This window comes from Electrona antarctica (assembly GCF_951216825.1).
Source record: "Electrona antarctica genome assembly, chromosome: 24".
Classification (NCBI taxonomy): Eukaryota; Metazoa; Chordata; class Actinopteri; order Myctophiformes; family Myctophidae; genus Electrona; species Electrona antarctica.
Window position 1 is genome coordinate 15,241,921 of NC_136803.1, and position 9,782 is coordinate 15,251,702.

General features: G+C 41.7%; 1 protein-coding gene across 1 annotated transcript in view; it reads right to left on the bottom strand.

Moving 5' to 3' along the window:
• dnajc27 (DnaJ (Hsp40) homolog, subfamily C, member 27) overlaps nucleotides 1-9,782 on the bottom strand; it is a 305,233-nt gene that overhangs the window by 129,608 nt on the left and 165,843 nt on the right. The gene's annotated exons all lie outside the window — the stretch shown is intronic.

Genomic DNA, 9,782 nt, shown 5'->3' on the forward strand with positions numbered 1-9,782 from the left:
AACAGGTCAGCTCCATAGGCTATATGGAGATCTAAGGGTAGGGCGAGGTGACGTTGCGTGCACGCATCCGCCTATAGGTGACAGCAGACTGCTGGGCGATCGCTGTCACTTTGGCATGGGGGGTGTCAGATCAACATATGAAATTAATTTTCATTCTGTACTGGTGTGTGGTGTTACTTGTGGGTTCAAGTATGTAGTTCACTAGTTTGTTACTGGGTGTAGTACTGACTGCAGATCTCAGCCACACAGCCAACTCAAGGTATGGCCACGGAGCCGACTTGGGGACCCAACGCAGCTCCTCCAATAAAACAAACAAATTTAACGGAGCTGAACGTGAATCCCCCCCACCGCCCACCCCTTTTTTTCCCCTCACTGTATATGTTTCTTTCCCCTTTTTTTCCCCTTTTTTCCCCCCTTTTTACCTCCTTTATGATGAATTCCTGTTCTGTCTATAGAAGTGTCTATTTGTACGTCTCTAAATGTTTTGATGATTTGAACATGGTGGACCCTATTGGAAACAAGTGTAATGCTTAATTGGGTCGTCCACTCACAGTTAACAGCCTTTGTATTGAGTTTGTGCTTGAAATGTACTGTAATTCTGCAAACTGTTAATACATTCTTCAATCAATCAATCAATCAAAGCCTCAGGACAGGTCCTGTGTGTGGGAGACCTACCTGCTGCACCTCTCATCAAGCTCTACCAATCATCTGACGAAGGCCGCGTCAATCAGCACCACTATTTTAAGCATTGCTCACAGCTGTGTTCTCTGGCAGTGTGTTTCAGTTCCTTATACTGTGAACATGCTGTCCAGAGAACTCTGCCAAGCCAATAGTTAGTTAAGAATAGCATCATTCTGAAACCTTTATTTTCTGTGTTTGGTAGAATAGTTAGTGTTTTCTTGAGTTAAAGGTTAGGGTTTCATAGTTTGTTTTGATTATTTATCTGATTTGCCGCATATACATCCTTAGTTTCTGTAAAGCTCAACATAACATTAATTGTAGCATTTCATGGTTGTTTAACGAGTCGAGTACACACCTGTACTGTTTGTAATTGCAAGTGAACTCTTTAAAACAAAACGAACCTTATCAAAGGGCAGCAAATAAACAACAGCTCACTTTCCAGCCTTTGTCGCAATCCTTTATTACCCCTAAAGCGATTGTAACAAATATATCCATATACAGTATGGAGTGTCTTGAGTGTGCGGACCCCCTGTCTTTCTTTGTGAGAAACGGTACTCAATACAGTAGGATTTGCCGCTATAAAGTTTGAAATGACAACCAAAGCGTCCCCCTTCTTCCATTTCAGGAACCAACCAAGTAAAATAAGTTCCTCCTCCTTCATGGTTGCAGACTTGAGAAGGTAATCCCAGTTACAGACACTAGATGTCGCCCTTGCCTTTTGTCTTTTTCTTTGCTGACAGATCCCTGTGTTGTATCAACCCAACACAGTGGAATAACAGATTCCATTCATCCAGCCATCTTCAACCACTTATCCGTAGTCGGGTCACAGGGGCAATAGCTCCACCAAAGAGCTATTGGAGACTTCCCTCTCCAGAGCAATATTAGTAACTTCATTCTGGGGGATCCTGAGGCGGTCCCGGCATATATTGGAGATATAAACCCTCCAACTCATCCTTGGTCTGCCCGGGGCTCTCCTACCAGGGGGATGTGCATCGGGGACCTCCCTATATAGGGAGACCCTAGAGAAGTATCCTTACCAGATGCCCGAACCACCTAAGCTGGCTCCTTTCCAAGCGAAGAATAACACAGATTGGCACTAGAAAACCCCCAAATCCGTACATATTACACTGAAATCCTCCCCATTAACTTCAATACGATGCACAATGGTCTCTGTGCATTATAGCCTATAGTTGGTCTGTGATAAGAATGAAATTATATAGGCCTATAGATATATCGCTACTTTGGTCAGGTCATTGGTCCTCATTCACAACGGCGTTTACGCTCATACCGTTACGTAACGTGAGCGGAGCGTGAGCGGACAGGCATATTACTTTGTATATATGTGATGTATGCCATGCTTTTGTTATTGCTTAATGTAAGTCGCTCTGGATTAAGAGCGTCTGCTAAATGCCTAAATTGTAAATTGTAAATTGATTACGTGGATTCCCACATTATGTGGGAATTCATGAACTTGAACGTGAACTTGACGGTGACGTCGGATGGTCGGAATCTCCGCTAAAAGCTGCGCCAGCTCAGAGGGTCGTGTACTGCTTGCGTAGATTTATTCAGAAGGCTTTAGTCTTCATTCTGAATCAATTAAAATTCCCCAAATCTCAGATAAAATATGTAGGAATGTGTCCAAAACATTGGTCAGCACATAAAAAAATGATAGCTTATATAAAAGCCAAGTATCACTTGGATGCCTAAATGCATGCATTCTAGAGGCAGGTTAGCCTAGAGTCCCATACAGAAACTGCCCCTGCAAACCCGACACCTTTTTATTTATTTATTAGGATATTTCTAGCATGCGCGATTGCGCTGCACTTGACAGCTTTCTACTCGCAGTGCAACGCGTTGTGAGCTTGTAGATCGGCTCTCGCGGACTCGCGCTGCATGTTAAAAAAGAACATACACTTATCTGCATTCTGCACTGTACGAATTCATTGGAAAATGAATATAACGGTGCGGTGAGCCCGGCCCGGACAGAACAGATTATTTCTATGGTTCACAGACATGCCGGTCTGACAGACAGACAGCAGTCACAAGGGCTAATTAGCCCTATAAAAAAATAGAAGTCCAAATTATTGCATCAGCGCGTGCAATTCGGCCAGTCATAGTTTTAAGCCAGTGCACCTTAATTAATTATAATATGGGGAATTTATAGCTAGGCTGTAGGCTACTACATTGATGAGATCAATCAAGTTTGGTGCCAAATGTCCCGCGAAATTCGCGAATCATTTTAATATGACGACATCATCATAAATGAACCTGCACTTAGATCTGACAAAGAGGAGGCTACCCGCCGTATATGGTTGAAATTTTAAATAGCTATAGGCCTATGCCTACGTGTCCATGATCAGAACAAATCCATTCTCCACATGGCATTCAGACAGATGACAGTGAGATGATATTAATCTATTCCCCGCATGAATCAATGCAGCTCTGATAAAAATATCGGATATATGTTTTACCTCTGCAAAGGTGTGAGTGAGCAATTGTTTAATAGAAAAGAAAAGGCTTTATAATATAATTGCCAAGTATACGCTAGCTTGCTGCCTTGGTCCCGAACTTAAATAAATAAATGGCCAAGCTGCATTTTATACCGTAAGTCAGCTTGACATTGCTGCAGCGGTGCGGAGCAGCGTTCACCGTTTTGTAAGCTTGGGAAAATGATTTATATAGTTTAATGGTAGGCTATAGACAATATAAAGAATCACGCACAAATGTAATGGTATATGGATGTAAAAAAAGAGACTGCAGGTGGTGGTCGTCGCTCCGGCGCTTGACATGGTCAGATCATTTTCTTTTAATTTCCTAATATAGCCTAATTTCTTTCCAGCAATAATTTTTATTTTAATTTGTGAAGCCACTATACTGGAAAATATCATTATTTTGTTGCATTCTGTCAGGAGGACCTCTATTTCGTTTGAGCTGTAAGGCCTATAGTTCTTTTTTGTTTTTTTTACTGCTGTCTGCTGAGTCATGCTTGACGCCTTTTATGGTGTGAAATGGGGCGTGGATCAATGCAAATTAAGTTATCCGCTGATTTTCCGATCATTTGGCACCCGCTCGCATTCACCTGCGTACCTCACAACATACACCTGCGTACCTGTGGTACACACCGCTCTTTGAATTGCACGGCAAAACAACGTTGCGTGATCGGACGGAATTTCCCCGCATCTGTTTACGCTTCCGTTACGCTTCCGTTACACTCTTGCGTATTTCTCCTTTGTGAATGAGGACCATAGTGTGTATTTATAAATGATTACATTATAATAGCAGTTGGGCCATTGTGATTTTATTACGGTATAGTACAGATTTTCTTTGCATTTTGCCTTGTTGTTTCACCGTGGTGGGGACAGACCGGGATCGGGTTGGTTGTATGTCTATTTTGTTGATTGATTGATTGAACATTGTATTCAGTTTCTAGAATGGGTACATTTCAAACGAAAGCACGAGTCAATACAAAAACTGCTTATGATAAAACCAGAAAAAGCACTAAGACTTGTTTACATCAGGGTCCTCTATTTTCAATTCATCAGAACATTTAGATGTACAAATATACACTTCTATGAGGGAAAAAAGGATATCATCATATATACTGTTAAAGAAAGAAACAAAACAAAAAATGGAAAATGTGTACATTATAGAAAAATAGGGTTGGGTCTGCTATGCAGACTGATATATGTGCAGTAAGTCAGTTGACTCAATTAGGATTATGTTTAGTATTATTTGTCTGAAATATATAGTTTTTTTGTTCATTAGTACTGACTCTAGTGATAATGGACCTTTTATATGAAAAGGGTTGACTTGAAATCCATTGCTTTACCACAACACAAAAGTGACAAGTAGTGAACATCAATCTCTTCTGTATAGTCTACAACAGGGGTTCTCAACCCGTGGGTTGTGACCCCTCAGGGGGTCGCCAAATTATTTTGGGGGGTCCCCAAATTATTTTCCAACTGAATGTCTGGAAAATGGAAATTAAGAGTTTACATGCATAAACTTTCCTTAATGATTATATCTGGTGTCAGTATTCATTTTCATTTATGATATATTTTCTTTTAAGGTTATTTTTTATTATTGGTGGTGGGGAGGGGGACAGGGCGGGGGTCTCGAGACATGGCCAAAGCATTACCGGGGGTCCCCAGCCGAAAACGTTGAGAACCCCTGGTCTACAATATGGTTCTTGCAGGATGCAGTGGAGTGTGACTTGACACCACTCATTCTGCAACATATGCAGACCAAAAGAGTACATCATTATCCCTGTATAGCATCTGCTGAGGCCGAGCGCAGATAAAAGTAGTGAGTTAAAAATAGATGTTGGCGAAAAAGGGTGTTACGATCAGGCTCAGAGGGAGACAAAACTACGGAATACACCCCAAATCAAGGAATTTAACCTCACCCCATATGGTTGAGCAGAGTCTTCCAGGGCTCAAAAAGAAAGCTTTCGCTGAAAATAGTACATTGACAAGCTCACAATGCTTGTAAGCTTGTTGAACTGCTTGTTGATCTGCTTAATGACATAGGGCACAGTTTTGTGCCCTCATGTGTATGAGGTGACAGTACTTGATTAGACAATTATGTGCAATGGTGTATTAACTTTGTATTTAGGGTTTCTTCCTGGAGGCTGAACCCTTCACAGTCAAACGGGCCAATGAAATAAACAGTAATATAGTGACATCACACTATCAGCGGAGCCCCTCCCCTAACCCCTCCCCCTTTATCATACAACTACAGCTGTGGGTGCGGCTTCCGTTCAGGTGGATCACCACCCACCAGGCATACTTAATGAACTGGTGGGCGTGCCCACATAAAAACAACAATACTGTACACCTTTTTGAAAAAATTATACCACATGTTTTAGGGTGGGAAAAAAAATGGCACTCTATCTTTAAGTAGGCTACATCAGTACAATTTTGAGGTATTTGTACTTTACTTGAGTATTTCCAATACTTCTACTCCACTACATCTCGGATCCAAATGTTGTACTTTTACTCCACTACATTAACAGTAACTTTACTTACTCGTTACTTTGTCGATTTTAATTATTATTAAAAACATTATTACATTAACCACTTCATTTCGGCCGTTTGAAAATAGCCGATTTACAAGCTTTCCAGCCGATTGTGAGCTTGTAATCTACTATTTTCCTTTTTTTTATACATTTGAAAACTTGAAATGGGACATTCTGCATAAAGAGTAGGCTACTTTCTACATTTGTATACTCCTCACTCAGAGCTCACTTCCACTATAGCTAAAGTCACTTTCAATTCCCTTTCCCCACTAAACTTTCACATATGCCCCATGCATGCACTTGCACTTCTCCCTCAGCTGCATTCTTCTGTGACTCTTCAAAAGGTCACAGAAACAAACCTCTGGGTCCCGTAACCCTCCCCCAGAGAGAGACCATCGCGCCAGGCCTCGGGACTGTGAATGTAAACCTAATTTTTAATCCTCAAACGCTCACCTCATCCACTCCTCCTGAGCCTATACCTTCACCCAAACCAGTTATTCCTCTTCAAACGGTCCCATCAGACACCTTTTTGGAGAGGAGAGATGGGTCCACGATAGGGATTGAAATATTTTTCTTTTCTTTTTTTCCCCCTGAGTCCCCACAGCAGCCCCTAATCCTGTGGATTAACCGGTCTCTTACATCTCTTCCTGGGTGGAGTTGGCGTTCTTTTTTCTTCCACTCTGACATCCTTCTGTGTTTGTCATTCGCCTGTATGTGGCTAGTCAGTCACATGCCGACCGCCTAGGTTTGAATTCGGGTCTCCTGCTTGGCAAAAACAACACACCCACCACTCATCCCTCTCGACAGACAGCAAGGGACAGTGATACGAGAACGCTCGTCCCAAAGCTATGGTCCCAGCACAGGCTCGCCCTGGGTTAAATCCGGTGACCGTCGGTCGCCACCATGCCATATCACTAAACCAAATGTAGCCTCAGTAAAACTATAGGCCTACCTGAAACTATACTTATTCCTAAATGTAACCTTGGTAAAACTATATGCCTAAACCTAACCTTATATTCCTAAATGTAAGCTCAGCAAAACTATGCCTAAACCGTATGTACGTATATATAATGTTGTCCACTATTCCAGGCTGTATTGATGTGGTACCATAAGAGAGTTAACAGGTAAACATTTTGAAACAAATTAAACTAAATGGACCCCTACAGGGTCATTATATGCTCTCAAGAGTTAAAGATCTATAAGGGTCCATCTGGTTAATATATACATCCCTCCAAGACCACTACGCTCCCAGGATGCTGGAAAACTCACAGTCACAACACACAATAAAATAAGGGTTGGGGGCAGAGCTTCCACACACCGTGCCCCCTGTCTCTGGAACGCTCTCCCTCAGGATGTCAGAAATGCACACTCCCTGGACATATTTAAGTCAAGGCTAAAAACACACATTTTTTCTATACACTACGGTTCCGCTTAGTTTTAATCAGTATGCTTCATACAGCTATGCACATTTTACCATGTTTTACTATGTTTTTTATTGCTATGCTATTTGTGTCTTTGATTTGTTTTTTGATGTATTAATGCTGTAAAGTGCACAGAGACCCCCTGGGGTGATTTTGTACTATAAATAAAATAAACTGAAACTGGTTACTGGTGGTCCCCGGACCACGTGTTGAGAACCACTGCACTATATGCCAGTGGTTGGTTCTCAAAGCGGGGAATTAAAACGTTTGAGAACACACGTGTCGGGGGTGGTGGTGGGGGGACATGCTCTGTGCATACAGATGGAGAATTGACATGTGCAGTTTTGTGCACTGTTCTCATTGCCCCCATCCCCATCCCCCATCCCTCCCCCCAAGGTGGACCTCTAGTCAAACACAGCCTCCCCAGTTCCCCCCCGCCGGAATACCCACCCAATTAGTCCAACACATACAGCCGTGTTTGAGCTCAATCTGGTGTTGCTGGACGCACGTCCCACACAATGTGGTCAGAGACATGTAGAGGTGGGCACGCACGCACGCACGCACGCACGCACGCACGCACGCACGCACGCACGCACGCACGCATGCACGCCAGTGTTGCTGGGTCTCCTTATTATAAGCGACTTTGGGCTTGTTTTTCCTGTAAAGTCACTAATATATTATGCTTTTTTAGGATTCATTCTCAAGGAACCTCAAATAATCATATTTGAATTGCAGACCCACGCACAGGACACGCACAGGACCACAATGGAAACAAGCCATCAAGGCTTTTTTTTAGTTATCCTTTCAGTATTATTGTATAACTGTAGCATACCTCTGTGTTAATCAATCAATACAAAACGTCACTGGTCCTGGCTGGTCAGGTTTATCAATTACAATTTATAACAGGCAATCAGGTGACAGATTACATTTTAAAAGTGGCCTGTAATAGTAAGGTAAATCTGTCAAGACTTCTCTTGTCGTGGCTTCTCTCGGGGTCTCTGGGACAGCCCAGATAAGGGCTAAGCTGTACTGAAGCCGGCTTGACGCACAGATCAAAGGCACCTTGACCCTCAGAAAACGCCAGTTCATAGGCTCTTGAGCTCCTATATATATATATATATATATATATATATATATATATATATATATATATATTCATTCACAGAAGAACAGGTGAAAAGGTGCTTGACTCGCTGCTTTTGTCTGTTTTAGGAACAGACACAAACAAAACCTTTAAAAAAAAATATTTATGTTCTGTCTGTCCGTCCGTCTGTTTGTCCGCTTATGTTTGACTCCTTGCTGCCAGGGCTTAAAGCCAAAAAAAATCCCAAGACTGAAAATGATTTTTGCAAATCTGCACTCATTAACCCATTCTTGACAGGAACCCCGTTTGGTGTTTTAAATGACCCCTATGAAATCCTCAGAACTGAAATCCATCCGGACTGAGAACTTTAAGCCCTGCCTTGCTGCCCTTCACAAGCATCCTGACCTGCATGCTCACGCATTAGCATGGTAGCCGTGGTTCTCAACCTTTTCAGGCCACGACCCCCCCCAGGAAAACTTTCCCAACTGGACTGTATGCATTTGGAAATGGGTACCATAATATGAGACTAATCAATGCATTCACTATTTCCTCGGCTGCTTTGTTCATTACCTCAGTGTATTGATTAATTTTTATAAACCGAATATTTTGCATTTTGTGACACAACAGACAAAGAATAATTTGGGAGTGGGGCTCTGATTAATTTAAAATGAATCAATATAAGGTTTATCATCACAAATGGTCCGGATATCGAGAAAGAAACCCTTTGGACTAATCTGGTGTGTTAGTTCATTATGTGTTACCTCTAAAATTAATAAATATAAATAAATACAATTTAACAATACAAACAAACACCATTACACAACTCAAAATCAGGATTTTTGGGCTGTTTTAGTCTACAATTATGGCATTATTTTATTCACTTAACTTGTGACAGAATGACACAGGGCCTATTAAAGCCCTATTAAATGAATGAAAGTTCTGGATTATTAACAAATCAGTCATTAAAGAACATACATTGATTTGGCCTATCCATATCTAACAGATAAAACTTTGATAATACAAGTTAACCTCATAGACTAACTTCCTGTATGTCCAACACAGCGTGACTAATAGGCCTATAATAGGCCTACTATAAATAACCTAAGGAAAATATAGATCAGTGGTTCCCACACTTTTTCATGTCAAGGACCCCCAAATTGACACTAATCAGCCCACGGACCCCCATTTGAAAAGATATGCCAGGGACCCCCATAAGAGAAGATTTTTACGGCTCTAGCAGTGATTCTCAACCCGTTTATTTTCAAGGACCCCCAGTTTGACATGCATTAGTCTACGGACTCCCCATGTAATGGCATTTCTATCTCTGGGACCCCCAATTTATATTGTAAAATCAATGTAAATTTGACTTTAAGAACCACTGATATAGGAGACACTCAAGTTGATGGGGGAATTCTTGGAGGCATGCCAACAATAGACACACAACCAGAAATGAATTGTTTCATAAAGCATCATGCCAATCTATCCTCTGCATTTACCTGCCCTTGTGGTCTCCTCTTCTGGTAGAGTACCAGGAGAGGAGACTACAAGGGCAGGTAAATGCAGCTGTTTAACCTTTTCT